General features: G+C 38.3%; 1 protein-coding gene across 4 annotated transcripts in view; it reads right to left on the minus strand.

The window, feature by feature from the left end:
- LOC106081035 (myc box-dependent-interacting protein 1) overlaps positions 1–27,834 on the minus strand; it is a 218,220-nt gene that overhangs the window by 187,967 nt on the left and 2,419 nt on the right. The window lies entirely within an intron of this gene.

Consider the following 27,834-nt stretch of genomic DNA (forward strand, 5'->3'; position numbering starts at 1 on the left):
TTTACTCCGGTGGATGAGAGGCTACCCACAATCCACATAAAGGCCAAATTCTTCAATATTAGCCTTATTTGCCCCGACATGCCCCGACGGAAAACAAGAACGAACAGACCAAGAATTTCTACGAGCGCCTTAAAAGAGAATATGACCGCTGTCCCGCCCATGATATTAAAATCGTTTTGGGAGATTTTAATGCAAAAATAGGGAAGGAAAATATCTTTGGCCCGACAGTCGGAAAATTAAGCCTACACTAAGCAACTTCTGATAACCAGATTCCAACACCGAAGATTTCACACGGCCAGATCAAAACGCGAGAAACCAAACTGATCATGTTGTGATAGGTGGAAGGCATTCAATCAGCGTGTTAGGTGTACGATCGATCAGAGGGGCGAACATCGATTCGGATCATTATCTTGTTGCAGCAAAGGTTCGCACCCGTCTTAGTGTGGCAAGCTGGACATTGAAAATCTGCAAACACAACAGATGGCAACGGCATACTCCACTCAACTGACAAAACTGCTTCACGAAAGCACTCCTAGTTCCGATGACATAATGGCGCAGTGACAAACTATTGCCCACTCCATGAAAAATGCCGTGAAATCCGTACTTGGGTACCGGAAACCTCCCCCAAGAAACCCATGGTACGACCTAAAGTCTCGAGATACTACTGAAGCCAAGAATGCGACATACAGAGCGACCCAGCAATCAGTTAGCTACGCGCCTGTTAAAGAAGAGCTACCGGGAGAAAAAGAAAGAGGAGAAACGTCTATTCCGCAGAAAGAAAAAGAAAATGGAAAGACGTGAGTGTGAGCAAATTGAGATGTATAGGAGTCAAAATGAAGTCCGGAAATTCTTCCAAAGAATCAAGCATCAAACCGATAGCTTTGATTGATGATTTCGATATAGTTGCTATGGCTGCATAAATAATGCATTTTTCACCGGATTATGACGAAATATGGTTTACGTATATACCCTAGATCGTAGGTGGAGGGCCCGGCCGAACTTAATGCCTTTTTATTTGTTCATAATAGGAATTTTGCATATTTGTCTTTGGATTTTATCACTTTTGTATAAGCATTTTCCTTATTATGATTTAAAATTTGACTTGAATGTGGTGCTCTGTTTTGAAATTTGCACGCACAACCCATTTTCAATCCCTAACGATCGACATCAATTGGAATTATCTGTGGAAAAATAAGATTATGACGATTTCGATAGACATACGGATGGACAGATTGCTGATTGACACCTGGAGATGTTACCAACTGAACTTCTTATGATGATGGCTATAACATTTTGTCTCCTTAAATAATGTCACCATTTTTGGTTTCCGATTTAGTTGTAATTCTAATTTACAATACCCAATAAATATTATTCTCAACTTTATAGTTGATAGATAGGATTAAAATGTCAATAAATTCAAAAATTAAATCACTTTTAATCCAGCAAATATCTCGATATTGGCCTTTGTCAACTTAATTTTCCAAAATTAGTTCGTGAGTTAATGATTGAGATGTTCCCATGATCCCTATTGTAAATAAACCAAAAATAGTCATCACTACTTGTGCAAGGAAAAACAAGTAAGAATGTGCTAAGTTCGGCCGGGTCGAATCTTATATACCCTCCACCATGGATCGCATTTGTCGAGTTCTACGCGCGGATATTGAATAAGAACTGTTATGCTATTGGCGCTATATCAAGTTATAGTCCGATTCGGACCATAAATGAATGCTGAACATTGTAGAAGTCATTGTGTAATATTTCAGATCATTCGGATAAGAATTGCGCCTTGTAGGTACTTAAGAAGCAAAATCGGAAGATAGGTTTCTATGGGAGCTGTATCAAGCTATAGATCGATTCAGGCCATATTAGGCACGTATGAAGAAGGTCATGAGAGAAGCCGTTGTACAAAATTTCTTCGAAATCGGATAAGAATTGCGCCCTCTAGAGGCTCAAGAAGTCAAGATCCCAGATCGGTTTATATGGCAGTACCGATTTGCGCCAATTGTTGGAAGTCATAACAAAACACCTCATGCAAAATTTCAGCAAAATCGGAAGGGAATTTCGCCCTCTCGAAGTCAAGATCCAAGATCGGTTTATATGACACCTATACCAGGTTATGAACCGTACTTAGCACAGTTGTTGTAAGTGACGGCAAAACACCACGTGCAAAATTACAGCAAAATCGTATAAGAATTGCGCCCTCTAGTGGCTCAAGAAGTCAAGACCCAAGATTGGTTTACATAGCAGCTATATCAGATTATGAACCGATTTGAACCATATTTAGCACAGCTGTTGAAAGTGATACCAAAACTCCACGTGCAAAATGTCTTCCAAATCGGATGAAAATTGCGCCCTCTAGAGGCTCAAGAAGTCAAGACCCAAGATCGGTTTATATGGCAGCTGTATCAGGTTATGTACCGATTTGCGCCATACTCAGCACAGTTGTTGGAAGTCATAACAAAACACCTCATGCAAAATTTCAGCAAAATCGGATGAAAATTGCACTATCTAGTGGCTCAAGAAGTCAAGATCCCAGATCGGTTTAGATGACAGCTATACCAGATTAATAACCAATTCGAATCATACTTAACACAGTTATTGGTAGTGATACCAAAACACGACGTTCAAAATTTAAGTCAAATCGGATAGGCATTGCGCCCTCTAGAGGCTCAAGAAGTCAAGACCCAAGATTGGTTTATATGGCAGCTATATCAAAACATCGACCGATTTGAACCATACTTAGCACTGTTGTTGGAAGTGATACCAAAACACCATGTGCAAAATTTCAGTCAAATTGGACGAGAATTGCGCCCTCTAGAGGCTCAAGAAGTCAAGACCCAAGATCGGTTTATATGACAGCTTTATCAAAACATCGACCGATTTGAACCATACTTAGCACTGTTGTTGGAAGTGATACCAAAACACCATGTGCAAAATGTCAGTCAAATCGGACGAGAATTGCGCCCTCTAGAGGCTCAAGAAGTCAAGACCCAAGACCGGTTTATATGGCAGCTATATCAAAACATGGACCGATTTGGCCCATTTACAATCCCAACCGACCTACACTAATAACAAGAATGTGTGCAAAATTTCAAGCGGCTAGCTTTACTCCTTCGAAAGTAAGCGTGCTTTCGACAGACAGACGGATGGACGGACAGACGGACATGGCTAGATTGACTTAAAATGACATGACGATCAAGTCTCAGACGCATATTTCGAGGTGTTACATACAGAATGACAAAATTAGTATACCCCCATCCATTTGGTGGAGGGTATAAAAAACCATGCCAAGGAAATTCAACCAAATTTCAATTTTTTTCTCCTTGATTCATGCACATAGGAAAATTTCATAATTTCCTCGAAAACCAAAAAAAAAAAATCTAAAATACACACAAGAGAAGGAAGAAGACACATTTTGTAAGACAAACAGACGCAAGGACGGACAGACGTACAGTGACATGCTGCTGCTGCTGCTGATGATGATGATGATGATGACGATGACAAACGGAACGAAACGAAACATTGCTAAAGAATAAGAACTTATTTTTACTCATGAGCTTCCTATGAAAAGCAAATACAATACAAAAAATAGAAGAACAAAAAAAAACGAATTACCAAAAAATATAAGAATTTTATTTTTAAAGATCTTTGCAATGCTGCGACAATGCTGTTGTGAGAGATTTTGAGAAAATGCTGTGGCCAGTTGGTTTTATCACATTTTTCTTGGCGCTGCTGCTTCTTCTTCTACTCTGTGCTAAGAAGAGACAGATTTCTATTTTTCCTTTTGCTGCTAGGCTATGCCTTCAAAAAATTGGTAAATTTCTGTTCAGCTTGTAGACAGGCGGCAGAGCACATTTTTGTATATCTCTATGCTATAGACAAACAACATGCAAATCCAATAGACATGGATGGTGCTTTTTTCCACAGACAAACAGCGTATATATGTAAAAATATATATATTCAACATATATTTAAATTTTATGTATATATGTGTGTACATATATATATAAAATTTTCTATATGTATGCATAAATCTAATACTCTTTGCTAGATTTACATAGAAAACACCAACAATGCTATACCGGTCCAGACGTCATACTCATCTAAACGCCTGTCACTGTCCTAGCCTGCCTCCCCTCCCCCCAAACGACTTAAGATCCTACACCAAAAGTTGTTCTGAAAAAAACTCAAAAGAAATTTTGCTTTGCGTAAAAAATTCATGAATTTTATGAATAAATTTGTCACAAGCAAGAACCAAAAAAAAAAAATGCTACCAAAAATTGAAAAATGTGCGCTAAAATTGCCAAAGTGAAAAAATATAGTGTTTTTTTTCTTCTTCTTCTTCTTCTTCTTCTTTTTAGTAGTAAAAGTAGGTTTTTTAACCTCTGCAAAAAGAAATGAAAATTGTGTTTAAAACGTTTGATGAGAGGTTTTGTGTGTGTGTGTGTGTTTTTTTGTTTTTCTTTTGGTTTATACAGCCACCGGCAAAGATTTTTTCATATGGACAGACAAACATTTTGCCGGCCCCAAAAAACGGTGTATGAAACATAACATTTGGGTACACGCAATTTTTATGGCTATTATACAATTTGACCATTTGCTGTGTGTTGATAGAAATGTAGACGTGTGAATAATTAGGTCTCGAAAATATGTTCAAACGCCAGACATAAACGGATGTTGTTTGTAAAAAAGTACTCAGATTTGATGATGGTAGAAAGGGAATGTGATTAAACGTTCAGATATTTGGGTCAATTTCTAAAGGTTTATTTACCTTTTTGGGGAAAGAAATTGAAACAAGTGGCAATTAAAAACATGGTAAGTACGGCTGGGCCGAATCTTGGATGCCCACCACCTCGGAAATATATGTAATCCACCTTTCGTCATAATCCGATGAAAAATGTATAATTTATGGCCCTATGGCAGCTATACTGAAATATGGTACGATTCGGACCAAATTCGGCACGGACATTGACTTTAAATCAAGAGATCGCTCTATATAGCAACTATATCGAAATCTGAACCGATCTGGACCAAATTGAAGAGAGATGTCGAGGGGCCTAACACAACTCTATGTCCCAAATTTCGGCGAAATAGGACAATAAATGCGCCTTTTATGGGCCCAAGACCTTAAATCCAGAGATCGTTCAATATGGCAGCTATATCCAAATCTGAACCGATCTGGATCAAATTGAAGAAGAATAACGAGTAGCCTTACACAACTCACTGTCCCAAATTTCAGCAAAATTGGATAGTAAATGTGGATTTTATGGGCCTAAGACCTTAAATCGAGGGATAGGTCTGGATGGCAGCTATATCCAAATCTGGACCGATCTGAGCCAAATTGCAAGAAGATGTTGAAGAGCCTAACAGAACTCACTGTCCCAAATTTCAGCAAAATCGGATAATAAATATGGCTTTTATGGGCTTAAGACCTTAAATTGGCAGATTAGTCTATATGGCAGCTATATCGAAATCTGAACCGATCTGGCCCAAATTGAAGAGAGATGTCGAAGGGCCTAACAAAACTCTATGTCCCAAATTTCGGCGAAATAGGACAATAAATGCGCCTTTTATGGGCCCAAGACCTTAAATCGAGAGATCGCTCAATATGGCAGCTATATCCAAATCTGAACCGATTAGGATCAAATTGGAGAAGAATATCGAGTAGCCTTACACAACTCACTGACCCAAATTTCAGCAAAATCGGATAATAAATGTGGCTTTTATGGGCCTAAGACCTTAAATTGGCAGATTGGTCTATATGGCAGCTATATCCAAATCTGGACCGTTCTGGGCCAAATAGCATAAAGATGTCGAGAGGCCTTAACATAACTCACTCTCCCAAATTTCGGCGACATCGGACAATAAATGCCCCTTTTATGGGCCCAAGGCCTTAAATCGCAAGAGCGGTCTATACGGCAGCTATATCTAAAACTGAACCGATCAGGGCCAAATTCCATAAAGATGTCGAGGGGCCTGACACAACTCTCTGTTCCAAATTTTAGCAAAATCGGACAATAAATGAACCTTTTATGGGTCAAAGACCTTAAATCGAGAGATCGGCCTATATGACAGCTTTATATAAGTCTGGACCCATCTGGGCCAAATTAAATAAAGATGTCGAGGGGCCCAACACAACTCACTGCCCCAAATTTCGGCGACATCGGACAAGTGCGCTTTTTGTGGGCGCAAGACCTTAAATCGATAGATCGGTCAATATGGCAGCTATATACAAACCTTGACCGATCTGGGCCAAATTGAAGAGAGATGTCGAAGGGCCTAACACAACTCTATGTCCCAAATTTCGGCGAAATAGAACAATAAGTGCGCCTTTTATGGGCCCAAGACCCTAAATCCAGAGATCGGTCCATATGGCAGCTATACCCAAATCTGAACCGATCAGGTTGAAATTGATGAAGAATATCGAGTAGCCTTACACAACTCACTGTCCCAAATTTCCGCAAAATCGGATAATGTATGTGGCCTTTATGGGTCTAAGACCTTAAATAGGCGGATCGGTCTATATGGGGGCTATATCGAGATATAGTCCGATATAGCCCATCTTCGAACTTAACATGCCTATGGATAAAAAAAACGAGTCAATGCTATGTTCCAGCTCAATATCTCTCCATCAATCGTTCCATCGCCGATACTCTCCATCAATGCAAACTGCTTCATAAATTTTACGAAGAATCTTTCTCTCAAACACTCCAAGCCACTATTATTCTTCGCTTTATTTCCAAATTGGTAACCTTCATTTCGGTTACGGCGGTGCCTAGGTTAATAAAGTTGCTGACTATCTCTAAGTTGTGGTTCCCAACATTCTTCATTTTCTTTATCAAATCGGTTTTACAAGGCGTTTTGGGAGTTGATATCAGCCATTTCGTCTTATCACCATTTACTACAAAACCGATTTTCAATTCGCAATTCTTATCCTATTTGGCTGAAAATTTGCACGTGGTGTTTTGGTACCATTTCCAATAACTGTGCTAAGATCTTGACTTCTTGAGCCAATAGAAGGCGCAATTCTCATCCGATTTGGATTGAATTTAGCATGAAGTTGTTTGTTATGTCTTACAACACTTGTGCTAAGTATGGTTCAAATCGGTCCATAACCTGATATAGCTCGCATACAAACCGATCTCGGATCTTGACTTCTTGAGCCATTAGAGGGCGCAATTCTTATTCGATTTGGCTGAAATTTTGTACAACGGCTTCTCTCATGGTCTTCAGCACACGTGTCAAATTTTGGTCTGAATCGGTCTATAGCCTGATACAGCTCCCCTATAAACTGATCTTCGGATTTTACTTCTTGAGCCCCTCAAGGGCGCAATTTTTATTCGATTTGGCTAAAATTTTAGACAATGACTTCTATTATGGTCTCCAAAATTTAATTCAATTATGGTCCGAATCGGGCGCCATTTATGGGATAAAAAACCTTTACCGGGGGTCGCTTAAATGGCAGCTATATCTATATATAGGACCATCGGGATCATATTTGGCAATAATGTCCAGAAGGTCAAAACAACTCACCGTTCCAAATTTTAGCGAATTCTGGTAATAAATGCGCCACTTGCGGGCTAAATACCCTATACCGGGGGATCGGTCAATATGGCATCTATTGTATATCTATATAGGGACATCGGGATCATATTTTGCAATACTGTGCAGAGGGTCATTACAACTCACTGTTCGAAATTTCAGGGAATTCGGGTAATAAATGCTCCCCTTATGATCTTTATACCCTATACCAGGGGATCGGTTAATATGGCAGCTATATCTATATATGGGACCATCGGGATTACATTTGGCAATAATGTCCAGAGGTTCAACACAACTCACTGTTCCAAATTTCAGGGAATTCGGGTAATATATGCATTACTTGTGGGCTAAATACCCTACTCCGGGAGGTCGGTCAATATGGCAGCTATATCAATACATAGTGCGATCGGAGCCATATTTGGCAATAATATCCAGAAGGTTAATAAAACTCACCGTTCCAAATTTCAGCGAATTCGGGTAATAAATGCGCCACTTATGGGCTATATATCCCCTATACCGGGGGATCGGTCAATATGGCAACTATATCTGTATATAGTGCGATGGAGACCATATTTGGCAACAATGTCCCTGGGATCAATACAACTCACTGCTGCAAATTTCAGCGAATTCGGGAAATAAATGCGCCACTTGTGGGCTAAATACCCTAAATGGGGGAATCGGTCAATATGGCAGCTATATCTATATAGGGACATCGGGACCATATTTGGCAATAAAGTCGAGAGGGTCATTACAACTCACAGTTCCAATTTCAGTCTAAATACCCTATTCCGGGAGATCGGTCGAAATGGCAGCTATATCAATATATAGTGCGATCGGAGCCATATTTGGCAATAATGTCCAGGGGGTCAAATTTGGTGACTGTTTCAAATTTCAGCGAATTCGGGTAATAAGTGCCACTTATGATCTGAACACCCTATACCAGGCAATCGGTCAATATGGCAACTATATCTATATATAATGCGAACGGAGCCATATTTGGCGATAATGGCCAGGGTATCAACACAACTAACAGATCTAAATTTCGGCGAATTCAGGTAATAAACGCGGCAGTTATGAGCAAAATACCCTATACCGCTGGATTGGTCAATATAACAGCTATGTCTATATATAATTCGATCAGAACCAAATGTAGCAAAAATGTCCAAGGGCTCAATAAAATTCATAGTTCCAAATTTCAGCGAATTAGAGTAACAAATGCGTCACTTATGGGCTGAATACCCCATACTGAGGGATCGGTCAATATGGCGGCTAAATGTCCAAGGGGTCAATACAACTTATTTTGCGTATGCAAGAAATACGCGTTTGTCCATATGATTACAGCTAACGGGCACAAAGGCCCAATTTTTAAAGGGCCCCCAAAAAGTTTGGCCTTAGAAATAAAAACCCTACTTTACTACTTTCATTTCCATTTGGAATTTTCCACCCCCCCCCCCCTATGTGTTATTGAACAGTGTTATTGAGCTAAGACCTTAATCGGACGGCACGCTGTTATATGGGAGAAGTATCCCCGCTGATCCTTAATGGAACGTGCATTTATCAAAATTTCATATTTTCATATCCCATTATGTAACATAGATGGGCGCTTTTTTTATTCAAAAAGTAACCAAAACATTATTCTTTTTCTCCACTTTAAGCAAAGTAACATTCCATCTCACTACCAAGGATGACTATATAAAGGTTAGAATTTGCATTTCTGCATAAAAAAGACCCCAGTAGATTGGTTAAATTATGCAACTTTGGACAAGGCGAGATGAAGCTTACCCACACACATACACACATACAACACACCTAGGGGGGTATGTACTTGACCTACATTTCCCGGAGTACATGTAAACAAAAGGCAAACTTTTGCCAACATCTTCTTCATCATCATCGTCGCTTGGCAATAAGGGAGGTGATGCAAAAGTGTTGTATGCCTCCAAACGGAGCAGTATCATGCCATAGAAGATGTTAACATCATCATGCACTTGCCGCCCGTCAACGGAAGTGTTTAAAAACTCTTGGCATAACAAATCTTGATGGTGATGGATGGTTTAAGGCGCCTGACTTATAGCTTACACCTTCACAAGCAAATTGCTAGGAATAAAGCTAGTTGTTATTGTTTTTTTTTGTTTTTTTGTGGCACAAAAACAAGAAGCTAATAAAAAATTACAATTATAGAGCGCATGTCTGAAATGAATTTTAAAACCTAGGGCGAAATAATAACATTGGGAAAAAAATTCTCGATAATCATAGTGGAACATATTCATCAATCTGAACGGGCCACAGTTCCGTAGTTCGATAATTGTAAATTACTCGATTTTCTTTTCATTTTAGGTTTTTAGTGTCTTAGGCAATATTACCGGTAGCACTGTGGGGAATAATTTTGAGCAACATATTAACCCTCAATTGACTATTGGAAGGGTATTTTTGGGCTCATTTTCAAAATCGATAAAAAAAACGGCAAAAACCTCCTTTAGATGGAAGGCCTGTGACGCTGTAGACCCCAATTTGAGCAGAGTAACTGCTCGATCATTTACTCCCCTTCAACAAGACCGCTTCCGCAATAACCATTATGTGGGATTTCCATGTGCGGGGGCAGGGACGTAACTAGAGGGGAGGGGGGGGGGGGTTGGTTACCGGGACCGACCGCCCCACAAGTTCTTATTTTCGGATGGAAGGCCTGTGCCGCTGTAGACCCCAATTTGAGCAGAGTAACTGCTCGATCATCTACATCCCTTCAACAAGACCGCTTCCGCAATAATCATTATGTGGGATTTCCATGTGCGTGGGCAGGGACGTAACAAGGGGGGGGAGGTGTTACCGGGACAGACCGCCCACAAGTTCCTATTTTTCGGATGTTAACGCATATACGTACTTATTATTGTTTTGTAGTTCTAATAAGACCCCCTCCCCAAAAAAAAAACCTGGCTACATCCCTGTTCTCTGCTGTCAAATTTCTGCCAAATCGGACAAGAATTGTACCCTTTAAAGACTCGAGAAGTCGAATCGAGAGATCGTTTTATATGGGAACTATGAAAGTTATTGACGGATTCGATTAAAATTTGTCGTACAAATTTCCATAACCTAAATGGAAAGCCTGTGCCGCTGTAGACCCCAATATGAGCAGAGTAAGTGCTCGATCATTTACATCCCTTCAACAAGACCGCTTCCGCAATAACCATTATGCAGGATTTCCATGTGCGTGGGCAGGGACGTAACTAGGTGGGGGGGGGTTACCGGGACCAACCGCCCCACAAGTTCTTGGATGTTAACGCATATACGTAGTTATTATTGTTTTGTTGTTGTAATATGCCCCCCCCCCCCAAAAAAAAAAAACTGACTACGACCCTGTTCCCGGCCTATCAAATTTGAGCCAAATTGGACAAGAATTGTACCATTTAAAGACTCGAGAAGTCGAATCGGGATATCTATTTATATGGGAGCTATAAAAGTTATGGACGGATTCGAACAAAATTTATCGTACAAAATTTCAATCAAACCGCATAATAATTGAGGCTCATAATAATAATTGAGGCTCATGAAGTATGATCGGGAGATCAGTTTATACCTATAGCTATATCTAATCATGGACGTATCTTATAGTTGGTATGTTCAGTCTGGTTGATATATTTCTTTTATCTGGTGTCATTATTTTTTGCAGTGCTCAACCAGAGTAGCAGAAAAACAAGACTTTAAATCGAGATATCGGTCTACATGGCAGCTATATCCAAAACTGGACCGATTTGGGCCAAGTTGCATAAAAATGTCGAAGAGCCTAACTCACAGCACTGTCCCAAATTTCGGCGAAATCGGACAATAAATGCCTCTTTTATGGGTCCAAACCCTAACATCGAGAGATCGGTCTATATGGCAGCTACATACAAATCTGCACCGATCTGCACAAAATCGAAGAAGGACGTTGAAGAGCCTAACTAAACTCACTGTTTCAAATTTCAGCGACAACAGACAATAAATGCGTCTTTTATGGCCCCAAAACCCAAAACCAAGATATCGGTCTATATAAGCAGCTATATCCAAATCTGGACCGATCTGTGCGATATTGCAAAATTATGTCTAGGGGCTTAACTTAACTCACTGTCCCAAATTTCGGTGACATCGGACTATAAATGAGCATTTTATGGGCCCAAAATCTTAAATCAAGAAATCGGTCTATATGGCAGCTATATCCAAATCTGGACCGATCTGGGCCAAATTAAAGAAAGATGTCGAAGGGCCTAAGACAACTCACTGTCCCAAACTTCAGCAAAATCGGATAATAAATGTGGCTTTTATGGGATTAAGATCCTAAATCGGAGGATCGGTCTATATGGCAGCTATATCCAAATCTGGGCCAAATTGACGAAGGATGTCGAAAGGCCCAACACAATTCACTGTCCCGAATTTCATCAAAATCGGATAATAAATATGGCTTTTGTGGGCTTTAGACCATAAATCGGAGGATCGGTCTATATGGCAGCTATATCCAAATCTAGACCGATCTGGTCCAAACTAACGAAGGAAGTCGAAGGGCCTAACACAACTCCCTGTCCCAAATTTCAGCAAAATCGGATAATAAATGTGGCTTTTATGGGTCTTAGACCATTAATCGGAGGATCGGTCTATATCCAAATCTGGTCTGATCTGATCCAAATTGACGAAGGAAGTCGAAGAGCCCAACACAACTCCCTGTCCCAAATTTCAGCAAAATCGGATAATTAATGTGGCTTTTATGGGCCTAAGACCCTAAATCGGCGGATCGGTCTATATGGGGGCTATATCAAGATATAGTCCGATATAGCCCATCTTCGAACTTAACCTGCTTATGGACAAAAAAAAGAATCTGTGCAAAATTTCAGCTCAATATCTTTATTTTTAAAGACTGTAGCGTGATTTCAACAGACAGACGGACAGACATGTTTAGATCGTCTTAGATTTTTACGCGGATCAAGAATATATATACTTTATAGGGTCGGAAATGGATATTTGGATGTGTTGCAAACGTAATGACAAAATGAATATACCCCCATCCTTCGGTGATGGGTATAATTACAAATGTTTAATTAAACAACACTTTTTCTTACAAGCTTTTTTCGCTAATATTACCTTGTTGTCTAGTAGAAATTAGTAAATATTAACAACAACAACAACAGCAACGACAACAACAACTACAACAGCAACAACAACTACAACAAAACAAACTAATGAAATAACAGACACATTCGCCAAACTATTAACAAAAGTATGGGAAAATAAAAATTCTAGTTAAGCCAAGCATGGTTAATAACCATTCCACCCCACCATCAACACCGTCATCATACCATCATTATCAAAATCATGATGTGGATGTGGATGATAATGATGTTCAACATGGGGAGCAGCACTATTAGCAGAATGCCGTCATTGTGATGCTTTGTTGCCTATTGTTGTTATAATCATCTTTGGCTTAATAGCCGACAGGGAGACGACAGACAGACAAATATTCGGATACACAAGGCATTCACAAATAAATAGAAAACCGGCATTTTTCTATAATTAACCTCCATTTGATTATTCAGTATTATTTTTTATATGGGTCAAATGGTTTAGAAAAGACAAAACACAACAACAAAACATCTTCAAATGTAAAAGAGAGATGCGAATGCAAGCACAAGAGAGAAAAGGTATTCATGTATTTCAAAGGTACAATAACCCCTACACCAATGTAAAACCAATACAAGCGAATGATGATGAGATGAGAATTATTATAAAATCTGATAAATTTAAAGGTTGCAAAGGGTTTATTTAAAATAACAAAAGAAAATATGAAGTTTTTTTTGAAGATTTTAATCAAAACTAAGGATACATGGGTGGGTATAGAACTACCAACATAGGATGGGGGTATACATATCTAGTCATTCCATTTGTAACACCTCGAAATATTGACCTAAGACCCTATAAAGTATATATAAGTATTCTTGATCGTCTCGATATTCTGAGTGGCTCTAGCCATGTCCGTCCGTCTGCCGGTCTGTCCGTCTGTCAAAATCACGATAGTGTTCGAACGAAGGTTAGATTAGGTTAGGTTTAAGTGGCAGTCTGCCATCAGACTCAGAAGTTCTCGTCCATTATGACACCACAGCAAAAATTCCTACCGTTGAACCATTCAGATCGCTTTAAAAGCCCAATAACATGGGAAAGTTCACATCCTCTAAATCAGACAGGTTCTCAAAGAAATGAGAACCTAAAGTGGAACTCCTTCTGACTGCTAGTGCGGGACACACACACAGAAGGTGTTCTATAGTCGATTCTTCTTCGATGTCCTCACCGCTTCTGCAAAAGTCGTTGCTGTCAGCCTTAAGTCTGTCAGCACGATTAGACAGTGAACTATCAAGACGGACACAGTGACTGAGACGTCTGTTCTAGCCAATGACAGCAAAGCGGTAGACCTCTTCAAGTCTAGATTAGACCACATATTGGGTTGCCCAAAAAGTAATTGCGGATTTTTTAAAAGAAAGTAAATGCATTTTTAATAAAACTTAGAATGAACTTAAATCAAATATACGTTTTTTACACTTTGTTTTCTAAAGCAAGCTAAAAGTAACAGCTGATAACTGACAGAAGAAAGAATGCAATTACAGAGTCACAAGCTGTGAAAAAATTTGTCAACGCCGACTATATGAAAAATCCGCAATTACTTTTTGGGCAACCCAATAGTTTTGGAATGTTCACTGCACTCTCTTTGTGATCATCTATCATTCGTTGTCCATCGGGCCTGGTCCTGAAAACTTAGATTACATGTCGCTAGAGGCAAACCCACAGATTCCAGTATACCTGGCATGTGTAGGGTAGTTCGTAGTCTCGCAAGCTCGACTTTTTTACAATTCCCTGCGATATCTCTGTGGCCCGGCACCAAGAACAGGTGAATTTTGAACTGTTCAGCATATCTCGTTGAGAGATCTGCGACAGTCGAGGACGGTTTTTGTGTTCAGAAATGCGTTCTCTAGGAATTTAATGGCTGCCTGGCTTTCTGAGAAGATATTTATGCCAATCGTCGTAATATCTTAGCCATTCCATCACTTCCTTAATTGCAAAGATCTCCGCTTGATACACACTGCAGCGGTCGGGTAACCTTTTCGATATGACCTGTTCTAGATCTTTAGAGTACGCCCCAAAGCCCATCTGGTCATTTAGTTAGGACCATCCGTATAGAAGTCGATGTAACTTCTGTTGCAAGGGATATCGTAGTTCCAATGGGTTCAATCAGGAATAGTGGTACAGTACTTTTTTATTCAAAAGCGGCGCAGGCGCACATTGCCTGGAACATCGGATATTGTATCAAGGATAACACAGTGTCCGTAGCCGCCACATGACCACTGAGAAAGCTCCCTTACCCTCACGGCAGTGGTCGCTGCAATTTGTCTAGCCACAATGTCCAGGGGCATAAGATGTAGCTTTAAATTCAGTGTATCAGATGGTGTCGTCCTCAGTGTGGCTGTGATGCACAAACAAGCCATCCTTTGGATCCGGTTAAGTATTGAGCAGTAGATGGACTTTTGAAGCACCGTCCACCAGACCACAACACCATATAGCGTTATAGGTCTGACAACTGCAATATATGCCCAATGCATGACACACGGTCTAAACCCCCCAACTTTTGCCATTGGCTCTCTTGCAGGTGTAAAGGACCCTTTCCAAAATGTTAGATTTTAAGTTCAATTTCCTGTCCAGCAAAATACCCAGGTATTTGCGCTTTCTTTAAATGAAGCCTTCTTTTTTTCCCAAGGGGACAGGTTCCACTTGAAATTTTGAAATTTCCGCTTGAAGTTTGCACATACACTGCTTATAGATTGGTTGGAGATATCGGTTCAGATTTGGCCATATCGGTTCAGATTTGGATATGGCCCCCATAAACACCGATCCCCAATATTGATTTTCTTGAGCCCCTAGAGACCTCAATTTTCATCTGATTTGGATGAAAATCGACACAAGGACTTGGCTTCTGACTTTCAACAACAGTAACGAGCATAATCCAAATCGATATATAAACAGATGTAGCCACCGATCCTCGGATACCCGGCTTTGTTCTTGAGCCCCTAGGAGCCTCAATTTTCATCTAATTTGGCTGAAATTTGCCACAAGACTTCTGTTATAACATCCAATATCCATGCCAAGTATGATTCGAATCAATCTATGTACTGGAATATCCCCATATAAACCGATCCTCGGATTTGACTTCTTGAGCTCCTAGAGCCTCATTTTCCCTTGGTTTGGCTGAAATTTGACACCTTCTGCTATGACTTCCAGCGACCATACTAAAGATGATCTGAATCGGCGCCTTAAATAGCGATTCCCTGATATAACTACTTGATACTATAGCAGCCGAAACCAATTCTCGATTGGATTGTTGTAAATTAATTCAATACGAACAAAGTTAAAAAAAAGCTAAATTTTTAGCGAAATCCATGGTGATGGGTACCCAAGATTCGGGCCGGCCGAACTTAGCATGGTTTTACTTTAGGGCCCGCTGCGCTTTCTTTTGCTCTCTAGTACCTTTATTGGGAGTATTTTAGTTGTTGGACCACAAACGGTTCAAAAAAATATGTCCGTAGGGAGGCCACCTAGCGCATAGGTTACCATGTCCGCAAATGACGCTGAACGCCTGGGATCAAAGCCTGGCGAGAACGTCAGAAAAAAATTTCAGCGGTGTTTACCCGCTTCTAATGCTGGCGGCATTTGTGAGGTGCTATGCCAAAACTTAAAACTTTTCTCTTTAAAGACGATGAACGCCTGGGTTCGAATCCTGGCGAGAACGTCAGAAAAAATGTTCAGCGGTGTTTACCCGCTTCTAATGCGACATTTGTGAGGTGCTATACCATGCAAAAACTTCTCTCCAAAGAGATGTCACACTGCGGCACGCCGTTTGGACTCGGTTATAAAAAGGTGGTTCCTTACCATTAAGCTTAAACTTGAACCGGACTGCACTGCCGAAACTTTGCACTGATTTTTTTTTGTCCATAGGCAGGTTAAGTTTAAAGATCGGCTATATCTTGATATAGCGTCCATATAGAGCTATCTCCAGATTTAAGATCTTGGACCCATAAAAGCCTAATTTTTTAAGCGATTTCTCTGAGCTCAGTGAGCTTCATTATGCTCTTCCACATCCCTGTTTAATATGGCCTAGATTGGTCTATATTTGGATATAGCTGCCATATAAACTGATCTCCCGATTTAAGTCTTGGGCCCATACAAGGCACATTTGTTTCCCTGAAATTTGGCTCAGTAAACTTTATTAGGCTCTTCAACATCCCTGTTCAATATGGCCTAGGTCGTTCTATATTTGGATATAGCTGCCATTATACAGATCTCCCAATTTAAGATTTCGCTAAAATTTGACACAGAGATCCAAAAAATCCATTGTTTGCTTATTAAACATAAAGCTTGTAAAAACGCGTTAAGCCGGACAATCTTATATACCCTCCAACATGGATGGCATTTGACACCTTCTTCAGCCCTAGAGGCAGAAGAAGTTCAATCTGAAGATCGGTTATATAATAGCTATATCAGATTATAAACCGATTTATACCATTCTTGGCACAGTTGTTGCAAGTCAAAACACAACATATTTCGAAAATTTTCAGCCAATTTGGATGAGAATTGCGCCATCTAGAGGATCAAGAACTCAAGATGAGGGATCGGTTTATACGGCAGATGTAACAGGTTATGAACCGATAAGGACCATTCTTAACACAGTTATTAAAAGTCAAAACAAAACACCTCATGCAAACCTCCCAAACAATAATTACATGTGGTTATTATCTATTGCTGTATTCGTATAGGCGAAATTTCAGGAAGCATATTCAGAACTCACACTAATTTAGCATATTTTACGATTATTAGTTGTTGTTTTTGTAAATTATACAAAGTTATTACACAACCGTGGCGCTGAGGTTAGTAGGTGTGGAGTAGCAATGACGAGGAATGACCTTGCTGGTAGACTCATTTGGCCTAGACATTAAACATTTTTGCATTTTTTTAATAATAACGACAATTAACATTGTAAATGATGAAAAATTATCAATGACCTGGCCAATAATAAATTTCGATTTATATTAAGACAACAAACCGTTGTAAAACAGAAATAGTTGAGTTACAGTTGTTTAGACGACAAATTCCGTCGCAGCATTGACTGGTCAATAGAATAGTTTGTTTCACTTCAAAACGTATACCTAAGTTCCTCCTAAAAATTCCCCACCAAATATGTTGAAAGCTAATTCAGCAGACTGGTTTCAATGTGGAACAAAAAGGCTATAATCAGTGGTGAAGTTTGAACGAACGATTTATCATCTCTCTATTTAACATTTTTCTACTCACTGAGACAGCACTGACCAGTTTTGACAGCATTTCTTTTTGTAGGTGCTGTAGTGTTTTTTATCCGTTGAATGCAAATAGAGGAGATGTGTTTGTCATGTTGATATGTTTGTTGTTGTGGCTGTTATTTACTATTACTATTTATTAGTGTTGGCTTGTTTGTTTGCTTTGGCCGTTTGTTTGGTTTTTTTTTTTGTTTCTCTTGAAAAGCACATCGAATGAATTGGACATTGAACGATGGCGGCGAATCAATATCAGTTAAAGGCAACGAAACGGTGGCAACGAAAACAAACCAGAAGATGATGCCAAAAAGAAAAACTTTCACTTAAGCCAAGCCGCTGGTGTGGCCAGTTTTAAAAACGAGTAAAGTTTGGATTATAAAAACGAAAAAAAAACAAACCAACAACAAAACGACCACAACAAGTGGCAGAGAGTAAGGGCACATTAAGAAATGAGAGAGAGAGAGAGAAAGAGAGAGTAAATGAGAGAGAGATACAGAGAGAAAGGTTTAGCAAAGATAATTGTCTAAAATATTAAAACATACCAACAAACACTTTCTTTTATTCATGATCAGTGATGCCACAAAACGATTTTTTATAAATACTAGAAAACTTAACAAGTAAAAGCGTGCTAAGTTCGGCCGGGCCGAATCTTGGAAACCCACCACCAAGGATTCTGCTAAAAATTTATGCAAAATAAATTTAGTTAAGGGCATAATTTTATTCTGCAAACCAAACATCTGTGTAACCAGCAAAAATTTAAGCTTCTAGGAAAATGATGATCGAGAGAACGATTTATATAGGAGCTATATCAGGTTAAAGACCGATTCGGACCGTATTTGGCGCAGTTGTTGGAAATAACATTGCGGGTTTTAAGGGCTCAAGAAATCAAATCGGGAGATCGGTTTATATGGGAACTATATCAGGTTATAGACCGATTCGGACCGTTCTTGGCAAAGTTGTTATAACAGAACACCACATGCAAAATTTCAGCCAAATCGGACGAATATTGCGCCTTCCAGGGGCTCAAGAAGTCGAATCGGCAGATCGGCTTATACGGGAGCTATATCAGATTATAGACCGATTTGGGTCGTACTAGGCACAGTTGTTGGAAGTTGTAACAGAACACCACATGCAAAATTTCAGCCAAATTGGATAATAAAAACAAAAATTTTATTTATTTTATGCCAAATAAGTCGTTTAAATTTAGAGACGTCTATGTAGGCGGCTAAGTTATGCCTCACGCAAGTTGGTTACCAAAACGCAAATAAATTTACAATTACTGACTTGGGATTTTGCTCAATGAAATGTTAAAATTTGCTGTGCTGTCAAAAATCGTACTAGCCCCTGCGATACTCAAAAATTATTCACCACACTTAACGTCATGTATTTTTACTATCCCTAAAACTTTGCTACCATTCGACACACAGCCAACATTGAAAATTTAAACTTTTGCTTTTTTGACATTGGCGTAACAAAAGTAACTGCGTCAAATTTCAGCAAAATCGGATTATAAATGCACCTTTTATGGGGCCAAGGCTTAAATCCAGAGATCGGTCTTCATGGCAGCTATATCCAAATCTGAACCGACCTGGACTAAATCGAAGGGCCTAACGCAACTCACTGCCTCAAATTTCGGTAAAATCGGAAAATAAATGCGTTTTTTATGGGCCCAAGACCTTAAATCGAGAAATGGGTCTATATGGCAGCTATATTCAAATCAAGACCGATGTGGGCCAAATTGAAGATGGATCTCGAGGGGCCAAACACAACTTGTTGTCCCAAATTTCGGCGATATTGGACAATTAATGCACCTTTTATGGGCCCAAGACCTTAAATCGAGAGATCGTTCTATATGGCAGCTATATCCAAATCTGGACCGAACTGGGCCAAATTGAAGATGGATCTCGAGGGGCCTAACACAGCTTGCTGTCTCAAATTTCGGCTAAATCGGATAATAAATGTGGCTTTTATGGACCTATTACCTTAAATCGGCGGATCGGTCTATATGCCACTTATATTCTAATCAAGATCGATCTAGGCCAAATTGAAGAAGGATCTCGAGGGGCCTAACACAACTTACTGTCTTAAATTTCGGCAAAATCGGTTAATAAATGTGGCTTTTATGGGCCCAAGACCTTAAATCGAGAGATCGGCCTATATGGCAGTTATATCCAAATCTAGACGGATCTGAGGCAAATTCCATAAAGATGTCGAAGGACCTAACACAACTTACTGTCCCAAATTTAGGCGAAATCGGATAATGAATGCGCCTTTTATGGGACCAAGACCATAAATCGAGAGATCGGTCTACACGGCAGCTGTATCCAAATCTGGACCGATTTGGGCCAAATTGAAGAGAGATGTCGAAGAGCCTAGTACAACTCACTGTCCGAAATCGGATAATAAATGTGGCTTTTATAGGCCTAGGACCTTAAATCGAAGGATCGGTCTATATGGGGACTATATAGTACGATATAAACCATCTATGAACTTAACCTGCCTATGGACAAAAAAAGAATCTGTGCCAAGTTTCAGCTCAATATCTCAGTTTTTAAAAACTGTAGCGTGATTTCAACAGACAGACGAACAGACATGGCTATATCGTCTAAGAAAGAAAATTTTATCAAAATTTTGTTTTTAAAGAACATTTGTCAAAATTTAATAAAAAATCGTGATTCGATCTCGTCAATATTTGATTTTCATAAAAAATCTCTTAAAAATTTTTATTTCGATTTATAAAAAAATTCCTCTTAATTCTAATTTTTTTTAGTCTTGATTTAAAATTTTTTTGATAATTTATTTAAACAAAAATTAATTTATTTTTCAAACAAATTTTTCTAAAACTCAATATCTTCTACCTTAAAGAGAAACTTTATCAAAATGTGCAGAAAATGTTATTAAAGGCAACATGCATGCTCTTGCCTTTCTCAAAATTTCTCTCTCCAAGCAGAGCTAACGGCAATAGCGTGGTGAGGTGTGGGGTGGTGAGCAAGAGCATGGGCAAAAAAAAAACCACTGGCGGTTAAGATAAAAACAGTAAACAATAATGAAATATCTTGGATATTGACCACAACACAAAATTGAGACAAAGTTGAAACCTTTTACTCACACTCTCTTCCTCTCTCCCATCGCTATAAAGGTTTCGTGGAGGTTTGCAGTCATGTGGTTTACTATTTTTTTCCAACAAAGAATGAAACGAAATCGAAAGAAACTTCCACAACTCTATGCTAAAGCTAAATATTACGACGCCCCAAACAAACAACAAGTGGATTGACTTGTTATTCATTGGGTTTCTGAGACATCTGGCTTAGTTCAGGCCGTGACTGACTGACTGACGGTAGGTGGAAGAGAAAGAGTAGGCTTTCTGGAGTATACCATGAACTTTAGAATTCGTTTTTCCTGTATATTTCATCTGCTGTGTTTCATTTCATTAATGAATGATTTACGATTTAATGTTCGTGTTTACAAAAAAAAACGAAATATTTTTTAGTTTGTTTTCAACACCAATTCATTAATTTTCATCTTTTAGCTTTAAGGAGGGAAAGATGATGAAATCACGTGATGCTGTAGACATTAGAGCAAGAGAATTTTTTTGTCTTCATAGATGCGCAGAGAAAGTCAATGGATCATTTTGTCTAAACTAGCAACAGATTTTGTTAATATGGGGTAACAATAGCTCAAAAATTTAAACGTTTTAAAAAATGTCGGTTGATATATGCGCCTGCAAAGGCTCTAGAATGAAAATCGAAGCTAACCTATCTATGGGAGCTATATCGAAATCTCACTAAACCACCTTTCGTCAAAATCCGGTGAAAAATGCATACCTTATGCCCCATAGCAGCTATATCGAAATATGTTCCGATTTCCGATATATCGATGACTAATAAGAACAAGTCATTGTTCATTTGTGTATAACAAAATATTGGTATTGGTCTAAAAATAAACCAATCTTAACCATATACGACACGGATGTCGAAAAGCCTAACATAAGTCACTCTGTCAAATTTCAGTGAAATCGGATTATAAATGCGCCTTTTATGGGCCCAAGACTTTAAATCGAGATATCGGTCTATATGGCAGCTACATCCAAATCTGGACCGATTTGGGATAAGTTGCAGAAAAATGTCGAAAAGCCTAATACAACTCACTATCGCAAATTTCGGCGAAATCGGATAATAAATGTGGCTTTTATGGGCCTAAGACCCTAAATCAGCGGCTATATCAAGATATAGTCCGATATAGCCCATCTTCGAACTTAACCTGCTTATGGACAAAAAAAAGAATCTATGTAAAATTTCAACTCAATATCTCCATTTTTAAAGACTGTAGCGTGATTTCAACAGACAGACGGAGAGACAGACAGACGGATATGGCTAGATCGTAATTGAAAACAAGTTATAATCCGATTCGGACCATAAATCAATTGAATGCTGAACATTGTAGAAGTCATTGTGTAATATTTCAGTCCATTCAAATAAGAATTGTGCCTTGTAGGGGCTTATGAAGCAAAATCGAAGATGGGAGCTGTATTAAGTTATTTATCGATTCAGACCATATTAAACATGTATGTTGAAGGTCATGAGAGAAGCCGTTGTTCCAAATCGGATGACAATTGCGCCCTCTAGAGACTCAAAAAGTCAAGATCACAGATTGGTTTATACGGCAACTATATCGGATTATGAACCGATTTGAATCATACCTAACAGAGTTGTTGGAAGTAATACCAAAACACTACGTGCAAAGTCAAATCGGACGAGAATTGCGCCCTCTAATGGGTCAAGAAATCAAGATCCAAGATCGGTTTATATGGCAGCTATGTCAAGTTATGGACCGATTTGAACCATAATTGACACAGTTGTTGGAAGTCATAATAAAACACCTCATGCAAAATTTCAGCCAAATCGGACGAGAATTGCGTCATCTAGTGGCTCAAGAAATCAAGATCCCGGATCGGTTTATATGGCAGCTATATCAAAACTTGGACCATTATGGCCCATTTACAATCCCAACCGACCTACTCTAATAAGAAGTATTTGTGAAAAATTTCAAGCGGCTAGCCTTACTCCTTCGAAAGTTAGAGTGCTTTCGACAGACAGACGGACGGACATGGCTAGTTCGACTTAAAAAGACATGACGATCAAGAATATATATATATACTTTATGGGGTCTCAAACGTATATTTCGATGTGGTGCTACAAACAGAATGACGAAATTAGTATACCCCCATCCTATGGTGGAGGGTATAAGAAAGTTCTGATTAAATTAAAAAAAAAAAATTAAAAAAAAAGGATTCCATCATCAATATTTGAAAATTGCCCAAATGTCAATCACGATTTTAATTTAACAAAATCCGGCTTCAATTAAAAAGTTATTGACTCAATTAATTTTTTTATTGAAAACATGTTTATTTTTAATTGAAAAAGTTTTTTGTGATATATTTTTTCCGTTTAGACGCATATTTCGAGGTGTTACAAACAGAATGAAGAAATTAGTATACCCCCATCCTATGCTGGAGGGTATAAAAAAGTTCAGATTAAATTAAAAAAAATTTTTAAAAAAATGATTGAATCAATCAATTTTTTAATTGAAAATTGCCCAAATGTCAATCACGATTTTTATTAAAACAAATATGGCTTCAATTAAAAAAATATTGTTTCAATTAATTTTTTTTATTGAAAACATGTTTATTTTCAATTAAATTTTTAATTGAAAAAGTTTTTGTGATATTTTTTGCCCATTTAACTTCTTTTCTTCCACTTTAATGAATTTATAAAAAATTATTTTTGTAATATGTGAAAGCATGTATAGCAGTTTTCATATCATTGATAAATTTTAGTAGAATGATTCTTTAAATTATTCACTATTTTTTTCACTCCCTTAATTTATAGTGTATACTTTTCTCCAAGTGTATTAAAAATCTTTAGATTTGAAGCAAACATTCTAGTGAATGCAAGCCACCAAATTCCTTAAAAAACCACTCCAGCAAGTTGAATATTAGTTGGACACAGAATACCAACATGTTTTTTTTTTAAATTATGAATAATTTAAATCACCACCAAGTTCCACAAGAAAACAAGTTTATCTGCATTTTTAGCTTCCGACAAGAAATTCTTTTCGATTTCTAAACCATAGCATAGCAAGGCTATATTGCAATGCATTCTCTATTACGAGTTTGTTTCTTTATTTTTATTTAGACGTTTTTGTGAATTAATTTTAATGTAAAAAAATCACGTTTTTGCATTGAATGATTGGATAGGCAATCAGGCAGCGAGGCTAGTGTCTTCTTAGTATGTCTCTTTCTTCTGTCGCATTGTTGTTGCTGCTGTAAATGCGTGTAGCTCTGTCGCGAAGACGACAACTAAGACCATCAACTCTTGGTCATTGCACTCTGATCTTCTGTTGGAAAAGAAACTACAAATAATACAGCAGATACTATCTACGACTATGATAGATTTAAATCTAAAATTAATTGCAACAAAAATAACACTTGACGGAAATGAACTTCGAAATGATTTAAATAGATTGCTTGTCGATTACTCAGGGGAAATAATTACTGTACACTGTAAAGTCTCTAGATTGAAAAAAAAATAATGGTTGGATTTTTATATGATTTTTTCTTTAAATTAAGAACTCTAGAGAGGAGTTTGATAGATAAACATCTCAGGGCCACGATTTCTAGATATCGACACTCTCTATCTTCCTTACTCACCAAAGCAAAGACTTGAACCACAATGGCTAGAATACCATCGTTCATCTTTTTTTATTCGTCAATTTAATATTTAATCATTATGCCCCTAATAAAATTTCTATTAATATCTCAAATACCCCTGTTATTGCCTATATAAATTTCAGTGTTACTCTGCTTAATAGAAATGCATATAAATGCGTTTTTAAATTTTTAACTACAACTAACCAGCTATATGTGTATCATCTGGGAAATGTTTGCACTCGAAATAAACAGAAACAAGAAACCAAATTTCCCCATAAATTGATTCACTGTACAAAATTAAGGTGTTGTAAACTATAACAAAAAATTTTCCCAATTGCTCATAAAGGCCACCCAAAACTCGGGCACCACTTTTGATAACCACCACACCACACCACATCACACCACCCACCTCTTTCAAGGGGCAGTTTAGCTTTTAAATGATTGCAATTAGTGGTGGCTATTTAACCAAAACAGAGGTGAGTAGGTGAATGTGTGATTAGTGTTGGTGGTTATTTTATGATGGACAATATAACACACGACTGACTAAAGCTAAATCGTCATTATAACTAAACCACCAACATCACCATCATCTATCTATCTATGCGGGCTAATAAGCAATAACTTGATCAAATCAAAACAAATGGACGATGGCGGTGCTGGTGTTGGTGTCGGTGTTGGTGTCGGTGTCGGTGATTGGGCGCAACAACAGCAACAATTGAGGCATACGTACTGCTTGTATTGAAATCATGTCTGTTTAGTGGAAAAACAGGTGCTGTTGCACTTGCGTCAGCATTTTTAATAAAAATTTAGAAGTGTGTCCGACAACGGCTACGCCATCCCCAGCAGAATGTAAGCAACAATAACAACAACAATAGCTGCAAATAAAGAAATCACCTAAAGAAAGCTGCTGCTGCTGCTTTGACAGTCCCACTAAAACATAAACAACCGGATCCCCAATGAAATCAAACCCCATTCCCCCCCTCCAACCTGCCTTATCGTACGACTATTTACAGCCAGTTAACCAAATCAACCCACACGTTATACGGTCTGTCTACGCTCTCGACAAAATTCTTTCATCTCCCTCCCCACCAATGCTAATATAAAAAGAGAGTTGCAAAAAAAGAGAGAAAGAGAGGCACAAGTTAATAGACTTGATTGCCGTATTTCGTAATGCAAAAATAAAACGGAGTTAAATTTGACTTTTTGCCTTAGATTTTTTAAAGAATGCACCAAGCAAATATCCTAAGTTACTACACATCAACTACTGCAACAATGTAGTCGTGATTTGCAGAGATGGGAGTTTGAAATAAAAACAGATTGTTGGCACTAAGATTACCCCAATGGAAATTAAAAAGTAGTGTTATTTCTTTTCATTAGAAAAGTAATAAGAATTTATACCAATTTAAAAGGCCTGTGTAGAATGTTGAGTCAAGGGTAACTAACCAACTTTGTAATAGGCTATATTTGAATTTTTGGGAGGCAAGTTTCTTCGTAAATAGGGGCATACAAATTGTATGTGTTAAATAAAGAGGGTAACTACCCAACATTGTAATAGGCTACATTTGAATATTTGTGGGAGGGAAGCTTCCTCGTAAATAGGGGCATTTACAATTTGTATATGGGTTAAATAAAGAGGGTAACTACCCAACTTTGTAATAGGCTATATTTGAGTTGTTGTAGGAGGGAAGCTTCCTCGTAAATAGGGGCATTTACAATTTGTAAATGGATTAAATAACAAATTGTTTTTCGTTTTTTGAAGAAGTAATAAATAATATTTGCCTTAAGTTGAGAACATTACTATCGAATTTCAAGGAAATCGGTTCAGATTTAGATATAGCTTTTACTCCTAGAGCCAATTCAAAGGCATTGTTCAAAGATTTGATACATAAGCAGGTTTTCCTCAGTTAAACGGCAGATTTGACATCCTTAATGTTGTAGATTGGGCCTATCCACTTTATGTTTTCGCAAGTGACCTAACCTTCTATTTGTGAATCCTGCCACCCAAATAGGACTCAGCCATCCTGTTCAATCACTGATCTCAGTGATTACTATATCATGTGGCTTCATGCCCACATAACCGCTCACCCTGGATGACAACATGGGATTAAAAATATCGCTGAATGTGGCTTAACGCTCATATGTATAACCTTTCAATTCGACAACAACCAGAGCAGAAAAATAATCACTCAATGTGTGAAAACAGCGAATAAAAACATCGCTCAATGTGGTTTCACGCTCAAAGAACCGCTCAATCTGGCAACAACCAGAGGCTTGCTATTCACAGAATCTCTCAACTTGGATGACAACTAAACTACTAAATTTCTCATGAATATTCCATTAAGGAACAGGGGATTGGAACCCAGACGGACAGAGTCATAGGCGGACATGGTAACCTCTGAGCAACGGTGGTGTTTAACCTCAACTTCACGCTCACAAAACCGCTCAATCTAGCAACACTCTGGGAACAAAATCATAGTACAATATGGCTTCACTCTTACAGAACCGCTTAAACTGGATTACAACAGGGAACCAAAACCAACGCCCAATGTGGCTTCACCCTCACAGAGCCGCTCAATTTGGCAACAACCAGAGAAACAATATATTCGCTCAATGTGGATTCCTGCCACTCAACCTAGATGACAACATGGAGCCAAAAACATCGTTCAAATGGCTTCACAAAACCGCTCAGTTTAGTATCAACCGAAAGATTGTCACCCAATCAGGCATTCCATACCGGTAATAAATAGAAACAGGACCGTTTCGAAAGTTCCAATATTTTCCATATTTGAGTACCTACAAATGGTATGGAACCATATTTCATAAGTGCACCACAAATTTTTGACCTACTCTCCTCCCTCCATCCTTGATCAAAAGTTATGTTGTGGGCACTACATGGGTTGGAACTAGCGCTTGTAAACAATCGACAATTGCAACATTCGATATATTCGATAGTTTTAATAATAAATATCGATAATACCGGATAAGTCCGGCGATCGGTCTTATAGACCGGAAACAGCTTGCTTAAATATGGAGCTTGACAAAGATTTATACCACCACATAGAAATGTAGCCAAAACAACAACAATTTATAGTTAAAACATTAAACACATGAATTTTTCGAAATTTTATATATAAAGAAAAATTTTTTGTCAACATTTTATTTCTACATGACTTTTCGGTTCTTTTTACGGTTTTGTTCAATTTATTTCCAAAATTATGGTTGATTCCGTCT

The sequence above is a fragment of the Stomoxys calcitrans genome, chromosome 5 (assembly GCF_963082655.1).
Source record: "Stomoxys calcitrans chromosome 5, idStoCalc2.1, whole genome shotgun sequence".
NCBI lineage: Eukaryota > Metazoa > Arthropoda > Insecta > Diptera > Muscidae > Stomoxys > Stomoxys calcitrans.